Below are 17,905 nucleotides of genomic sequence, written 5' to 3' on the forward strand. Positions count from 1 at the left end.
TTGTCTCTCTCATAAAAGGATGTTTGGCTTGCAACCTCCCAATATCTTGTGACTGCCCCCCCCCCGTGGCAGCCATTTTCTGGTTGGCCAGACCCCCAATGGCAGTCATTTTGTAGTGGTGCCAACTCCCTGTTCTCAAATTATTTATTTATTTTTATTTAACTTTCAATTTATAGACCGCTCACCCCCTAAGGGCTCTGAGCGGTTTACATTGTACAATTATTAATTACATTACCTTACTAGGGCCACACACACAATGAGGGGAAGGGGCTACCTATCAGGCACCCATGGTAGGGTCTTAGTTGTTGTTGTTTCTTACGGAAGTTCTTCAATCCGGGCGACGGCGTCTTTTTGGCGCAGATCTTCCTTTTGGTCGCAGCGACTTTGTAATGAAAATGAAATGAAATTTTAATGAAATGCCGAGTCTTAATAAGTTTGGGGACCCCTGGCCAAATATGTTTGGGGTAGGCAAGCTTTGAATCAGGGATCTTCCACACCACACTATACAATCTCTGCATTCAATCTCAGCATTTTCACATGGATAAAGAACTTGTGAGTCCATGCATCCTCAAGAAGACTTCATCAAAACTCTTTTTAATGTTCAACTGAGTATTTCTTTCGCTTTGACTCATCAAGATTTGGACTGTTCCTTGCCATTAAGGACAAGAATTCTGAATAATTGGACTGCAATTAATTTAACATTCCACGGGATCACAGAAAGAATGAAGAACTCTACACAGAATTTAGTTTCCAAGACCTTCCAAATCACATCTTGTTATCTGAGCCACATTTCAATTGCCTGTTTTCATATTTGTTTTATAGAAGGTTGTGCTGAAAAGCAGGGTAGAAAAGGTATTAATAAATACAAAAATACCAACATAAACCTGCACAGCAGACCTAAAAGCAGGAGAACTACCACAGAACAAAGTTTGAGACCAGTGGCACCTCTGAGACTAAGTTTAATTCTGGGTATAAGCTATTGTGAATTGTGTGCATCTGAAGAAGTGTGCATGCACAAAAAAGCTTATACCCAGAATAAAACTTGGTTGCTCTTAAAGGGGCTACTAGACTCAAACTTTGTTCTATTGCTACAGAACAACACAGCTGGCTGCCCACCTGAATCTATCTTCATGGAGAACTACCTTAGACAGTGACTCCACGGTGATTATCTGCAGAAATAAACATTTTCCCCCTTGAGTGACTGTTGATCGATGTGCAGTATAAGGAAAGCTACCAGTGCCATTGCAACATCTGGGCAATCCTGCAAATGACTCCTGTCATCGTAAACTGCCTTCCCGGGGCGGGGGGGGGGGGGGGGGGGTGCGTTGCTATAGCCCTCCACCCCATCCACGTCCTCCAGCAGCAACTTGTTAGGGCTTGATTCTCCAGGCCTCTGGCTTGGCTTCTGTCACATGATAGGAAGCGGTAAACAAAGCAATCGGCGCCGGAACAAGCAATGTAGGGGAGGGTGAATTCATCTGCATCTTGACATTTTAAAAAGTCATTTTCCCCCCAGGTAGGGTGCCTGGTCTTTTGACATCACATAATGCCGATTAATCGTTTTGTTGCATTCATCTTAAAAATGAGGAATTTAAAGATTGGATTTTCTCCCCCCCCTCCCTCTCTTAAAAAAACCAGTGCACGCTTCTAGATGAATCCGGTGTAGCGGTTCCAAGTAAGGAAAACGGAGGTATGTTTGTTATTTTGGATTTAATCCACGCGGAGTGCAAAACCTTTTTGGCATTTTGGCGTTGAAGGTGAATAAGGCGAATGATGAGGGAAGCTGTTCGGAAGGTGCAGGGAGAGGAAAACGGAGAGGGGCAGCTTCGGACGGGGGGGGGGATCGCCTCTGCACGGGGAAGAGGTGCTGAAGCAGTGAGAAGGGTAGAGGATGGATTGTTTCCTCTGGACTTGCAAAATATACCCCAAACCAATGCTCCCTCTAAGCTGTGGAGTCTCGTGAGCAAAAATTCTACTTTGTGAGCTACTGGCATTATAGTTGTAAGGGGGCGATTTCGCTACTGCATATAAATTAGTTTGCTCCGGAGCCCTCCTTCCTGAGCTAAGACAAAAATGTGTGAGCCAGAGCCTAGAAAACTGTGAGCTAGCTCACACTAACTCAGTTTAGAGGGAACACTGCAAAACCTAATGTTAACTCCTTCATCCATCCAGTGCAATCTTGCTGCAAGCCTCTTTCAGTGTTAGTTTCAGGATATGTATGAGGTGGGAGGGGCAGAGAAGATGAATGGATGAAAAGGTTTTATAATAACATAATGCATAATTGATACATGGAACTCACTGCCACAGGAGGTAGTGTCATCTGAAAGTTTCGCTGGTTTTAAAAGGGGACTAAGTGCATTCATGGACGATCGGTCCCTCAGTGCTTCTTAGCAATGTAAGCTAAATTGAGTCTCATGCCAGACTGTGAGGAGCTCTTGTGAACCTTCTGGATTTGGCTGGCCATTATAAGGAGTGGGATGCTGGATCAAATATGTCCTTGGTCTGATTCAGCAGGGTTCTTATGTATACAATAAAGAAGTTTATAGTTTGGTGTAGTGGTTAAGTGTGCGGACTCTAATCTGGGAGAACCGGGTTTGATTCCCCACTCCTCCACTTGCACCTGGCTGGATGACCTTGGGCAAGCCATAGTTCTGATAATGAGCTGTTCTTGAAAAAGAGCAGTTTCTGTCAAGAGCTCTCTCAGCCCCACCTACCTCACAGGGTGTCTGTTGTGGGGAGGGGGAAGGGAAAGGAGTTTGTAAGCCACTCTGAGACACCTTTGGGTAGTGAAGGGCGGGGTATAAATCCAATCTCTTCTTCTTCTTATATTCCATAGTTCTTCTGTTGAGAAACTCAAGATGGCATATGGGGGGTATTCCTCAGGCAGTGAGAGATACTCCCATGCAGACTCTTGACAAGCCTTCAGTCTGAAAGCGTGCTGAGTCATGTACTCTTCTGCTAACCCCTGTATTATACAAATGCTAATACTTGATAATACTTTTTGGTTATCATATATCTAACTCTGAACATTCCCATGCTGGGACAGATAGGAGGGATTTCTCCGTGAAGTTGAAGTCCCAGGTTTGCAGAAAAATCTGAAATTTAAAGGAAAAAATACACTGGGAGATTGAAAGTCCCCAAAACAATAGAAAGAATGCCTGTGGTTTAAAAAGGAACATCCACTGAGCTCTCAGTGGCCATTTTGAAGGTTGCTAGGCAACCACAACAATATTTCTGAGACTTCTAAGCCTTAGTTTCTGTAAAGCAAAGCTGTGGAGGGGGTGTGGGGTGGACTTGAAGGCCAAAACAGCCTTAGAAAAGTTCTGACCCCTCTTACCTGTCACATACTCTGATGAAAGAGGACTTGCTTGTGACAGGCCTAGCAGTGACCACCAGATACTCACCGTGCAATCCTGTCTAGTAATCACTACCATTTGCCATGCAACCTGGCCAGATTTTTCCCAGGGAGAGACTACTGGGGGACGGGAAGAGGGAAAGCTGAAGAAAGGGAAGGGACAGATAAAGGTAGGTTGGCTGGTGGGGTGGGAAGGAGAGAAAGAAGCAAGAGAGAAGCAATGGGGACTGCTAGGGAAAGAGAAGAGGAAATAATGGGGAATATGCAGGGGGAAATGAGATGCTCTCCCCTAAGTTGTTTTGTGTCCCCTGCTTGTATAATAGTTCCAGAGGGGTTGCTCTTTTTGGCTCTTGTAGCAAAAATAAAGGAGTCTAGTAGTACCTTAAAAACTAGTTGTTATTCCACTACATTCTGGAGTAACATTTTACTAATCTCTAAGGTTCCATCAGAGTCCTGCTTATTTTAGCAGTTGTATGGCAGACACAGGAATGTTCAGAATTCTCTTAGATTGTCCCTTATTGCAGGTCAGGATGAATGGGTGGGTTTGACACTACTGGGCATCTTTCTTTATTTGGGTGATCAGATTATTGGTTTTTGTTAAAACCTGCATTCTTGGGTTGAGAGTGGGTTAATATTAAAGAGAATAACAACAACAACAATAATAATAATCTTTGCATGCTTTGCTTGGCGCCTTGGTGGTTCAATGTGTGGGGAAAGTCTCTTGTGCAACAGAACCAGTGGGCATGATAGACCAATGTTTATATACTTCTGGCAGCCTCAGTTTCTTCTGTGCAAAGCTTGTGTAATGATGATCAACATCCCAAGGTATTGCGATGTCACACTCAAAGCATAGAATACTTCACAGATTAAAAAATAAAATTCCTAGTGGTACGTCTTCTGTGGCAAAAGTGGGTGGACATGCTTTCTTTTCTTCCAAGGCAAAATTCTTCCAAGGTGAATTTTGGAGGACAAGGAAGGAGCACTAGAAGATGCTGAATCCCAATCCGTGAGTCTGGGACTGGGTTTTATACCAGCTGGAGAATATCACCAACATGGCTACATTGGGTAAGGATTCTGGTTTTGTAATTTGGGATTAGAAATCGGGGTGCGGAGAAGAGGGTTAATGCTGTTAGGCTCAGTGTTGTGGTGGGGGCAGCCTCCCCCCCCATGTCATGTCACCTGGTGTGAATTCTGCACCCTCCAGACATCCTTCTCCTTGACACATTCCCATCCCTTTTATTTTTGCTCAGCAGAACACTAGTAATACAAAAGACCTTAGGATACAGTCGCTCTGTGTAGGATTGTGCTGCTAGAAGGCTCCAGACACTCTGGCCTGAATGTTTGGGTATTTTAAAAGTTAATTTGAGGAGGTATATTTTCTTCAGTGAAGAAGCTGTGGATTGATTCTTCCTGAATCAGTACTGAAGGTGGGGAACTGTAGCATCTGTGTTGCATAGTTATAATTTATGACTATGTTCATTTATTTAGAAGTTTATATACCACCTTTCTCCCAATCGGGATTCAAAGCATCTTACAAAATAATGGCCCCGGTCACACGGAACATTAGCCATGCTACAGAGATGGAAGATAGGCGGATTTTCTGGGCACGATCACAACGCCACATCTGGAAAGCGTAGAGCTCCCGTGGCTCACCCGAGGCTTCCCGCCAAAGATGCGGGGTAAAAAACTAGTACCTCCGAGGTACTAGTTTCTGGAAACCGCGGGGCAAGGGCGGGCATCTGATCGCGTTTCCGGTGGCATCCGGCGCCCGCCCATGTCCCCTCGCAAAAAGGTTTTTTTTTCCCAAGTCTCCATGGGATGCGCACAAGCACCCAACGAAGCATGCACACATTTCAGGGTTTTTTAAAAAAACACAACCCCGTTTGCCGCGCCGCCCCGCTTCTTTGCCGCATCGTGTGATCGGCACCTCCCCCCTAACCACGGGACCTTGACGGGACCTCAACCGGACGCCTGATTGCGCAGTTGCGCGTTATTTTGCTCCGGGGCAAACAGCCACGCTTCCCCTCTGCATTTTCCGGCCCATATGACCGGGGCCAATGTTTGCTTTCTCCATGTTACCCTTTCAACAACAGCCCTGTGAAATAGGTTAGGCTGAGAATGACTGTCCCGATGTCACCAAACATAGCAGTGTGGGAATTCAGAATTGGGTCCCCCAAGTCCTTGTCCTACACTGGTAACCACTGCGCAAAGCTGTCCCTTTCTTCACAGAACGTGCGTTGACCATATTCATTGCACTAATCTGATGCTTTAAGATTGAAAAGAGCTGGAACATTTTGATCTGAGAACTCCCCCCCCCCCGATAGGTTCCTTTTGAATTTGTCTGAATTTCTTTGCATATATTTATATGGATTATTATATTACAGATGATGGTTGTGACACTCAGTGGAATCCTGTGCAGAGCTACTCCAGCCTAAGCCCCTTTGGTTTCCTTGTCTGCAATCACACACACGAAATAATCCACTTTCAATACACTTTACAAGTGGATTTTGCCAGTTCACGCAGTAAAAATCCAGTTGTAAAGTGCATTGAAAGTGGATTGAAAGTGGATTATTTCGTGTGTACAATCGCAGTCCTTGTGTGTTTTGGTGGAATTCTGCATAGGATTCCAGTGTGAATTTGTTTATATAATTAGCCATTTTATGGTTATTTCGTTGAGAGATGGCCTGTATCGCTCTTTTTTCTAAGAGTTGTTTGGATGCTGAAGAAGTGGGGCAATCTCCTACACCCTTTCCAGGGAATGTTGCAGACAAACCAGTGAGGATCTTCTTCCACCGGCAAAAGAGTGAAGGATTACTAATAGGCTTGCCAGACCCCGCTGCTTTGGCAGGGGTTGCCTGGTTTAGAGGGGCTCCTTCCCGCCCGCCCGGCAGCTGCCGGGTGAGGGGGAAACCGCACCCCCAAGAGCAACCACCTGGCCTCCCCCCACCTCTCCCCAGCAGGGTTTAAAAAGACCCTTAAGACGCTGCTGGGGAGAGTCAGGGGCCTCGGCTCCCCAACCTGATAACATAACTTCTGAATGATGTCATCATGCTGGGGACTCCCCACCCCCTCCAGTAACGCCCTGGCAACCCTACTTACTAATGTCTCATTTCTCCAAACCTCTTTGCTTTCTCTTCATCAGACTTTCCTCATGTGGTGATAAAGAAGGAAGAAGAAGAGGTATCCTGGCTCACAAATAACCAGGGATCGGAGGAAAATGAGACCGTGGCAGGTACTTGCCTGAGGAGGGAATGATCCAGTGAACTGTAATGCTTGCATGATTATTGCCAAAGTTCTCTCTTCCTTTCCCCCTCCGCCCGAGGTCAGCCACAGGGTCAGTCAACCCTTCTGCATTGACCCTGAACATTCTCAAATCCAGGCTGATAAATTTAGGCCCAGTTTGGTGAAGTTGGGAGCATGCAGTGGACTGTACCACAGCAAATCGCAGAGGGGGTAGAGTTCTGTTCTGAATGCTCTTTTGCATTAAAAAAAGAGAGAAGACCCTCTAGAAAACTGACTCAGCAGTGAAAAATGTATCCTGTCTCTTTGCTTGCTGTGACATCTATGTATCTGCAAGGAGTTTTTAACATAGGGAATGTTCCAACGTATGATTTCCCATGTGTAGTTTGATATGGTGCCGTCCATTCCTTCTCTTTGACACTTTCCCCCCTCGTTCTCTTGCATGTGCGAATCACACCTCAGTCAGAGCTAGAGGAGTGTCATGGCTAAGAAGTGTCATAGCTGTGAACCCAGCAAGTCTTGAATTCAAATCTCAGCTCATTAGATGGCCTTTCCATCCCTCTTGGAGCTTCTTTAGTTTTAAGCAAGATGGTGTTTGTGGGTGTTAGTGACGGGAAACGTTCTGTTGCATTTGGTCAATTCATAAAGCCCTCCTTCTATAAATATCCTGGGAGCCTCCTGAGTGTGCAGAGATCCTTATATTTGTAAATAGCCTGTTTTTACAACTTTCATGATCATAAAGCGGATTAATCGCTTAGCTGTTGACAGGGCTATTTTTGGGCAGGAACATACAGGAACGGAGTTCCGGCTGGCTCCCAAGTTGGCCACACCCAGCAGGAACTCATTAGCATAATAGGCCACACCCAACAGCAGAAACTGTTGGGTGTAGGATTGGCCACATTAGGGGTGTGTGGCCTAACATGCAAAGGAGTTCCTGCTACAAAAAAAGCCCTGGGTTTTGACCACAAACAAGGTAAACAGAATAAGAAGCAACAGGTGGGTGTGGCTGGATGACCACACTTCTGGTAACATGGGAATGCAGCTTAATGGGCTAATGAGCAGTGCAGTCAGGGGTGTGGCCTAATATGCTAATGAGTTTCTGCTTCTGGGTGTGGCCTATTATGCTAATGAGTTCCTGCTGGACTTTTTCTACAAAAAAAGCCCTGGCTCTTGGACATAATGACAATTGCTGTGTATCTTGCCACGCTGTCGCAAGGATTGCCAAGTGTGTTATATTTTGGGGCTGGTCAGATATTGACTGGTCTCTTTGCAGTGGAGGTACCTTCTTACTGCATCTGGGTCAGGGCTGAAGTGCCCCCCACCCTTGGGGCTGCCGCCACAAACTGTGTGCATCGGGACTGGGGTGCGAGTGGTAAGCTTGAAGTTTTTACTAACTTCATACGGAGCTCTTTCGAGGGGAAGAGCTGAAATGAGCCACGAGTCAGGCTACTGGCCCACTTCTAGGTACTCTGACTGACTGACAGCTGTTCCTCAAAGTTCCAGGCAGATGTATCCTCAGCCTGGCCAAATGAGGGTCCATGTTTTAAAACTGGCAATATGGAGGATTGAACCTGCATCTTGAGACACAAAGTTCATGGCCGTGGCCATGAGCTACATCTCAAGAATATCCTCATTTACCTTTTTCATTTGATGAACCTGATACTTAATTTTATGGCTTTTTTTTTTACATCTATCAGTCTCCCTCCCAAACGGGCCCAGCCCACTAAACCTTTGGCAGCTTCTTTTTTAATAGAAAATGAACTAAACCTAGTCATCTCCCATCTCTGTAAACGATGGGAGGTAAGACTGATTAAAAAGTGAGGGGCCCAAGGTCAGCTATCTTATTTGCACTGGCATGCGACTGACTCGTATTGACATTACAGAACATAAAAAAATCTGGGGGGGAAAGACTTCTAGAGCTCAGCTACACTTCCTTTGTAAAAAAAATAAAAAGTGTCCAGCTCTCTGTGCCCAGGACTTAGAGGTTTCTCCCCTAATAGGCCAGGGTTATTTTGTGGGGCTTATTCTCAGTGAAGAAGGACTTTCAGCTTTTTCCCTTTTGTGATTACTTTTTAAATATTATCTGCCTAAAGTAATTTTTAAAAGATTGTCACCATAAAAAGTAAGATTTCCTTTGTATCGCCGGTAATCTTTCTCCTCAACTGTTTATATTCTCTGTCCTTCCTACCTCTTTGAACTCTGTGTGTGTGAGTGAGAGAGAGAGTGAGACAAACAGACAGAAAGCACACCGAACACCAGATCAACCTGTTGGCCCTCCTTCCCTGGCAAGTGGACTTCAAGCCCCTCTTTGGAAAGAACGTTCAGATTTATTTATTTGTTCGGCTTGTAATCATGTAGCATAGGGTATTAAATGAACAATGCAATTGGACTAGGTGCACAAAACTGAATGACAGAGGATGGCCTGTGGCTCAGTGGTACGGCCTGTGGCTCCATGGTACAGCCTCTGCTTCACATGCAGAAGGTCCCAGGTTCAATCACCGGCATCTCCAGTTAAAAGGACCAGGCAGTAGGTGATGTGAAAGACTTCTGCCTGAGACACTGGAGAGCCACTGCAAGTCTGAGTAGACAATACTGACATGGACCAAAGGCCTGATTCAGTACAAGGCAGCTTCATGTGTGTGAACAACTAACTGCCCAGGCCAGCATAGTGCAACCGATGCAGAATGCGGGATTACAAAGGTGTACGAGACAGTGCAGTGCCTACTCCCATGTGAAGGTGCCCTTCTGGGCCTTTCTGGCCCACTGCCCTCAGAGCTTGACTTTGTCACTTGGGAGGCATGACACTCAGGCTGGCTCTGAGTCATCAGGAAAAGCTTTGGGCCTTGCACCGAAATTGGTTCCCCTGCAGCTGGAATATCTTTTCTCACCTCAGCCTCGTTTATCTGTCCCCACTTCAGAGCTTCCTGATGTGATCGTGAAGCTGGAGGAAGAAGAGGAGCCATGCCTTCCGTATCACCCAGGATCAGAGGAAAGCAAAATATTCCACGGGGCCCACTCAGGTGAGAGAGGTCACAGGGACCGGCACCATTTTGACAAGAACAGGCATTGCAGAAGTTGAATCAAGCCAAGGGTTTGTCTAGTCTCCAGCAATGACTGCCCACATCCTTCTCATAGATGTCCACGTGGTTTAGTGGTAAGAATGTCGGAGAATGAAAAACACAAATAATCGAGAAACTCCCAGAGTATGGGGCCGGGTGGAGCTTGGCGCCCCTAAGGGCCGGCCCGCTCTAGGTGATCGCCTAGTTTGCCTAGTGAGTGAGCCAGCCCTGCTTCTCATAGAAATCCACGTGGTTTAGTGGTAAGAATGTCGGACTGTGAATGGGGAGACCCAGTCCAGATTCCCACTCTGTGGAATATGATTGTCCCAAGGTGACTGAGCAAGTTTCCATGGCAGAGCGGGGATTTGAACCTAGGTCAACCAGATCCTAGATTGACACTTTAACAACTACACATCACAGGCTGGCTGATATAGTGTCTCTGAACTTGGAGGTTCTGTTTCGCTGTCAAATCCAATCACTGTTGGTAGACATGTTTCTTTTTTTAATCCACAAATATTTGGGAATCCCCTGAATATTCAGAACTCCTGACCAATGCTTCCTCTAAGCTGTGGAGTCTTGTGAGCAAAAATTCTGCTTTGTGAGTTACTGGCATTAAAGTTGTGAGCAAGCGATTTGGCTACTGCATGAATTAGTTTGCTCTGGAGCCCTCCTTCCTGAGCAAAGGCAAAAGTATGTGAGCCGGAGGCCAGAAAACTGTGAGCTAGCTCACACTAGCTCAGCTTAGAGGGAACGCTGCTCCTGACCTTTTCTGTGGGCTGCGCCGTTTCACTACCTCCCTGGTAGGCACAGGAGGCCGACATCAGGTATTTGCCTTTGTGAGGTATGTGTTTGTCTGTTGTTTGTCTGCATGCGGAAGCCGCTTGAGGAAGGAACTCAGATGTAAGCTTGAAAAATTACTGGCTCTCGCCAGAGCCCTTCTTTGAGCCTCTCAGGTGCATCTCAGCCTGAAGCTCATGCAGTGATTACCAGGGTAGCCTAACGTTTGAGGAAGGAACTCAGATGTAAACTTGAAAAGTTAACCACCTCTTCCCCAATGCAAGTATTAGTGGCTCTCGCCAGAGCCCTTCTTTGAGCCTCTCAGGTGCATCTCAGCCTGAAGCTCATGCAGTGATTACCAGGGTAGCCTGAGGAAGGTAGGGCCCTGCCAAGGCCTCTTTTTCCTGTTCGCACTTGGGAAGGCATGGATAAAGAGCCCTTTGCCTTTCTCTCCACTTGGAAGAAAGTGGCTGAGGAACGTAATAGTGTGTGTGAGAGACGGAGAGAGAGAGAGAGAGTTCACTAATTTTACTTATTTATTTCATTTGTACCTCACCTTTCTCCCCAGTTGGACCCAAAGCAGATTACATTGTTCTCCTCACCTCCATGTTATCCTCACAACAATCCTGTGAGGTAAACTAGGCTGAGCGTATGTGACTCGCTCATTTAGCAAGTTTTCTGTGGTAGACTGAGGATTTGAACCTGGGTCTCCCTGATCCTAATTTGGCACTCGAATCACTACATTACCCTGGATCTGGTTATTCTTCCTCTAAGAATAAGGGTGTTTCTGGAATATTCCATCTTTGCAGAGAATTCTGAAAAATTTCTAAAAGGTGGGTGAATGCTCCAAAAGAAGTAGCAGTCCATGCACTTGTGTGCACGTTTCAGCTCTTAAAGAAATGCTGACTGAGATGTCATGAGAACAAGGTCAGCATCATGGGGTTGCCTACCTACCCCATACACCTGGGCCTATAGGAAGAAACAAAAGGAGCTATCAAGGGAGGGGGGATGGAGAAAGGGACAGCAGGCAGGCTGAAGGAAGGAGGATCTGGGCAGAGAACTTGATTCCAAGACATCAGCAGAAAACTTGGATAAACTTATTCTTTCAGGCTGGTATGCAGGGCTCTTTTTGTAGAAAAAGCCCAGCAGGAACTCATTAGCATAATAGGCCACACCCAGCAGCAGAAACTCATTAGCATATTAGGCCACACCCCCATGTTACCAGAAGTATGGTTATCCAGCCACACCCACCTTTTGCTTGTTATTCTGTTTACCTTGTTTGTTGTCAAAACCCAGGGCCTTTTTTTGTAGCACGAACTCCTTTGCATGTTAGGCCACACACCCCTAATGTTGCCAATCCTAATGAGTTTCTGCTGTTGGGGTGTGGCCTATTATGCTAATGAGTTCCTGCTGGGCGTGGCCAACTTGGGAGCCAGCCGGAACTCCGTTCCTGTGCGTTCCTGCCCAAAAATAGCCCTGCTGGTATGTATGGCCAGGTGAGCGGTAAGACTGCTTTTGAACTAGCATCTTTTGAAGCTGTATTTGCAAGGTGGTTGTATGAAGAGATGACCTGGGGCATTATATTCCTAAAAGGATGCATGAAGAATTAAACAGTGCTGGGAGCGTGGCTTCGGTCGCGTGCTGACCAGAAGCCATTACTGGCTGCTCCCAGACCTCTTGCTCTTAAATCAACTCTAATTGACTATTTTCAAACAAACCTGACTGAAAGTATGCCGCCTAAAGCTTCTAAGTGCAAAAAGAATCAAAAGAATGCCGGGGGAGCTCCTTTGCTAAAGGAATTTCTTGTATCGGCTGAACTTGCCAGCACCTCTTCAGCGTCTTCAGGCAATGGCGATACAAATACTGCTCTTTCCTTACACCAAGCTTCTTATTAGAAGCATTGGGGAGACAGCGTCAAGAGCTAAGGCAAAATATGATGGATATGAGATCACCTCTAGCCCAGCACATGGAGGAACGAGTCTCACTATAAGCAAACAGCTCAAAAAGCAGAAGCAGCATTAAAGAAAATCGCCTCCCTGAAAAAAAAAAGCTTCGAACCACCTCTCAAGACAGTTGGTCTAGAGAAAAAATCATGATGCTGGAGTTTTGCAGAAGGGACGAAAATTTGAAATTTCGTGGCTTCTCATTAAATGCTGAAGAAACAGCTGACCTTTCTATTTTCATGGCGTCTTGGCTGGCTGCCTCTTTAAAATTGGAGGAGGGAGTGACACCACTGATACTACGAGCCTACAGAGTAGGTAAAGCAACAGACTCTTCCCAGGCTGCCCTTTTTGGCAGAGACATTGTGGTGGAGCTGGCAGACTATCAGACTAAGAGGAAAATCTTGATGGAAGCACGTCAGCAGAGCGGCTTGGATTGTCAAGGAAGCAAAATACTTGTATTTCCAGACCTGCCCCCAGAAATGCTTAGGATTCGAAGAGACTTAAAACCTATGATTTCTAAACTCCAGGCAGCAGGTATAAAATCCCGTTAGTCGCCGTCAGGCAAAATGTGTGTGGAATATCAGCAAACTCAATATATTGCATATGACTCTGTTTCTGGATCAGCTTTGTTATCTGCATTCGGTTTGCCTCAATTAGAACAAGTTGAAATTCAAGCTGAAGAAAGGAAGACTTGTTCACCGTTGACTCCAGTTAAAAGTTGCAAGCTTCATGTCTCTGAACAAACAGAGGATGGTGAAATAGAGCTTGATGTAATATAATTTGTAATGTTTTATCATAGTAAAAGGTAAAGGTTCCCATGCTCAAAAGCCAGTCGAGTCCGACTCTAGGGTTGCGGTGCTCATCTCCGTTTCAAAGCCGAAGAGCCAGCGCTGTCCGAAGACGTTTCCGTGGTCATGTGGCCGGCATGACTTAAACACCAAGGCGCACGGAACGCTGTTACCTTCCCACCAAAGTGGTACCTATGTATCTAGTTGCAATTTCTTGCTTTCGAACTGCTAGGTTGGCAGGAGCTGGAACTAGAGACGGGAGCTCACTCCGTCTTGCGGCACACTCAGATCTCAAACTGCTGAACTACTGACCTTCCACAGCCTGCAGTTCAGCGTCTTAACCACTTTAGCCACTGCAGCTTCTTTGCTTTATCATAGTAGCAAGCTATATATTTATTAGCTTGATATATATAAGGTTTGGGGGGCTGGGAGGCCTGAGGAGCAGTCAGGTATGTGCTCTCATATTGTAGGTCATGGGAGTAGGGTAGGGAATTCTCCCCTAGCTTACACTGCAAGCTTCCATAGACCCAATGGTTTTCTGAGCTCCAATGTATATATTTTATAAGTTAATCAACTGTATTATCAGATCAAAACAAGAAGATAGAAGATGCTGGAACTTAGGAAGCTAATAACTATTATGTTTCAATGCATAATTAATGATCATTTTGAAAGAATGAAAAAAGAACACTGTTTATGTAAAGAGATATAAATATAACGCAGGGACATATAAGTTGAATTGATATAATTTAGTTTAAACATTAGATGATGTCATCTGTAATCTATGTACCTTTTTTGGACGTTATGTACCTTTTTTTTTTGGTTGTAAGTAATATAGTTCTTCAATTAAATAATAAATTTTTAAAAAAGAACTGAAGAGTACTCAGAGTAATAATTGTGAATGCACAAGCGAGATCTTCCCACGGCTTTCTTCTTGTTCACAGGTAGCAGAAAGTCATCCTTGACGGGATCCAGATCGCCGCCTCTCCGCAGAGGAGTAGAAATAGCCATTCCGCATAAGCCTTGGGCCGGGGAGATGAGCAACGGACATTCTGAATCCCCCTTACTTTGTCACGGGAGCCTTTCAGCTGGTGCAAGAGGCAAGGTAGGTTGTGAATGCTTCCTCCTTTTCCCACATAAAGCGTTGCATCCTGTGCAAGCATATAAAATTCCCCAATTGGATTTGTTAATAGCGAATGCTGCTTCTTCTTCTTTCTTCTTCCAGGGCTCTGTGTCCTTTGAGGAGGTGGCCGTGTATTTCACAGAGGAGGAGTGGGCTCTGCTGGATGCTGGCCAAAGAGCTCTCTACAGAGACGTCATGGTGGAGAACTATGGGAATGTGGCCTCTTTGGGTAAGCAGGTAGTTGGCTGGTGTGTGGACGGCCCTGAGTCATTTTGTGGGTGTCCCAAGAATTCTCTGGTAGAAATCCCTATCTCCTCTTTGTCACGCTTCCCCTGCAATTCAAAAGCTTTCCTGGAGAGTCAATGATGATTAAACCAAATTGCCTCAAAGATGTGACTAATCTGTATGTCTTGCTTTTCTTCCATGAAGGATCCTGGACCTGCAAACCTGACCTCATCTCCTGGCTGGAGGAAGTGGGTGAGATGCCTGCCCATGACTCTGAGGAAGTGAAGAGCTCAACAGGTACTTCACTGACGTGGGGAGGGAAGGACCCTTCAGTGTCTGAGAATTGTGGTTCTGGGGTTTCCCAGCAGCCCTCTTTGCGGCTTTGTATCATTCCCTCATTTCTGACGGTGAAGACGACTGACTTGAATCCATGTTCCCCTTCAGTGTTGTCTTGAGATTGTAGGCTCAATCGTGTTTAAATGTTTTCTCCTCCCTTAGACATTCTTCCTTGCTGGAAAACGGAATCCAAAGAAGGCACAATCAGGGGCGAGAGGAGCGTGGAGAGTTTTTCACAGGAAGGCCCTGCGTCAGAAGACATGCTGGACTGTTTCTTGGCTGATTCTCAAGAGGACGTTTGTTTCCTGACAGAGCTGGCTGAGAGTGAGTGATCATCTGTTTTTCTCACGAGGCATAAGCTGGGACAGCCATTCTGAGAGAAAGTTTACATTGAAATAGCCACAATGGCTGTGGGGAAACTTCAGTACCAACGGGTCATTTCGTAGAAAAAGAGGTGCAGGAGCTCATTAGTATAAGTTATTAGCATAACTTATTTGCATATGCCACACCCCCTGACATCACCGGAAGTGTGTCAGAAAGCAACGCCCACCACTCAGGCTCCACTGGACTGTTTTGGATTGCTAGCTATTGGGGGGGTGGGGGGGAACGTGCAGATCTGTCCTCGCAGAGGAGGGAGGGCTTGTACCTGAATAAAACTTGGTCTTAAAGGTGCCACTGGACTGTTTTGGATTGCTAGCGATGGGTGGGGGGAACGCGCAGATCTGTGCAGGGAGGCAGGAAGGAAGGGCCTGGGAAGGCGGGCCAGGGGGGGCTCTGCAACTTCTTGCTTCTTGCTCCTCATGGCCCGACTGAGGGCTGATGGGAGCAGGGGGCGGGGCTTGTTGCATGTGCCTGCCTCCTGGGCTCCTTACTTCCGGAGCTCCGCTCCTGTGCGCTCCTGCAAGAAATGACCCCTGAGTACCGATATCATGATCAGGCCTATTGGACAGAGCAGCATCCCGGCGTGACGTAGAACAGTGTTTCTCAACTTGTGGGTCAGGACTCAAAAGTGGGTCGCAGGCCAGCCCTCCCTAGTGGCCACCTCTGCCCTTTTCCGTTGCTCCCTTTTAGATTCTGGAAGCCAAGGTCTGACCCTGGAAACAGTCACTTCCATGTCATACATTAGTTGGTATTTTTTCCCTTCACTGTATAGACACGTTGATCGAGTAAAATGTGTCCTGGTGGTCACTAGAGTAAGTGAGAATTTTAAGGGAGATTGGAGGGAGAGGGTGGTCAAAAGCTGGAATGTAACCTAACATCTGTGAATGCCACTTGCATGGGGGCAGCTGCACTGTTTGTGTGATGTTTGTTTCTCAAAAAAATCCAGTTCGCCACTGTTCAAAATGGAATTTTGAACTAGATAGGTGTCAAGGTTCCTAGTTTGCCTAGGCACCAAAAAAACACCCCACCTTGGATGGGTCACCCGCTCAGGGCGGGTACCAGCATACAGGTCTGCAGTTAATGCAGATTTACAATTAAAAACATATTACAACAATCCATTAAAATCAGTAAAATCTCAACACACTAAAACAACAGCGTGCCTCAACAGATAGTACTGTGGTCCCAATTGGCTTCTAGGATCTGGGATCACTGGAGGGGAGGCCAGGTCAGAGTGGATGCCCGCTGCCTCAACTAAAGGCCCAGTGGAAGAGCTTGGAGGCCCCGTGGAACTGTAATAGTAAATTTGGACTTGTGGGCCACCATACTGAAAAGGTGGGGAACCACTGGTGTAGAGGTTAGGATGCCAGACTGAGATTGGGGAGGCCCGAGTTCAAGTCCCATTTCAGCCCTGACACTCACTGGATGACTTTGGGGGCAGCCTTTCTCCTCTGCCTAGCCTATCTCTCCAGATTGTTCTGAGGAAAACAGAGGATGGGAGAGTAATGTGTGCCTCTCTGAACTCCTTGGGAAAAGGGTGAGATAACATCTTTTAATAGTAAAGTATATATAGTGATCTGAAATGCCTCTTGTTCAAGTGCTCTTCAGAAATACCAGTTTGTACTTTTTATCCCCTCTGATTCAGCGTGTTTACCCTGGTAGGGCATTAAATACAAAAAATTAATTAGTAATTGTTCTCCCATGTAAATCTTTCCTACACAGTTCGCCAGGAGAAACAAAGCATCTTCTCATTAAGACCGCAGGAGGCTTTGGTTCATGCAGTTAAGGCTAGCCTGTTTTGTTGGAGAGCTGCAGATGTTGCTTACCCGCTCACTAGAGCAGTAGTCCGGACCCCCAACATACCTTCAAACACCAGCATGGCACTACAGGACCCCATGAGCTGCTACCACAGATAGGAAAAGAAGGATCTAGAGTTATGACCTTTCCGGGAGACAGGTTGGTTGGCATGGAAAGGACAGCTTTTCCTTGGGAGAGTTTCCTTACACAGAAAGCATTTGAGTCTGGTAAAATAAGTGAAACCTCAATGTAGACCAGGGGTCCCCAACCTTTTTGAGCCTGTGGGCATCTTTGGACTTCTGACACACGGTGATGGGCACAGACACAAAATGGCTGCTGCAGGAAGGGGAGCCGGCCACAAAATGGCTGCCGCGCCTTACCTTCAGTCTCACAGTGAAGATCTTCGTGCTGTGGTGGCAGCTGCTGCCAAATCAACATTTTAAAAAAATCTACACAGGCAAATCAAATCTTCAGTGGCTGATCAGATGTCTTGCTGGGCAAAAGCCCCACCTGGCCCCACACACTTTCTAAAAATGTGACGGGCACCAAGAACAGCATCAGTGGGTGCCATGGCACCCGCAGGTACCACGTTGGGGTTCCCTGAGGTAGATCATCATTCCCCCCCCCCCCATTTTTTGCTTCAGAAGATTAGCACTTCTGTCTTGCCAGCTGGCTGATTTTCTTCTGAGAGCTGAAAAGTGGTTACAGGCAGCAGCGTCTCCATGCACACAGCCCATGCTTTGCCCCCCTCCTGTTCCCCTCTGGTTAAAAGTTAGGGGTTGCAGAGGTTTCTCCAGGCCTATCAGTAAGAATAATTCTCTAAGGCTCTTCTGCTATATGGTGTATACTCTGTCTCTCTCACTGGATTTCTCTCTCTGTTTCAGCAG

At 46.2% G+C, this 17,905-nt stretch overlaps 1 pseudogene; it reads left to right on the top strand.

The window, feature by feature from the left end:
• The first annotated feature begins 1,664 nt into the window (after nt 1–1,664).
• LOC107116275 overlaps nt 1,665–17,905 on the top strand; it is a 17,388-nt pseudogene continuing 1,147 nt past the window's right edge.

This window comes from Gekko japonicus, unplaced genomic scaffold, assembly GCF_001447785.1.
Source record: "Gekko japonicus isolate JY-2015 unplaced genomic scaffold, Gekko_japonicus_V1.1 scaffold1933, whole genome shotgun sequence".
Classification (NCBI taxonomy): Eukaryota; Metazoa; Chordata; class Lepidosauria; order Squamata; family Gekkonidae; genus Gekko; species Gekko japonicus.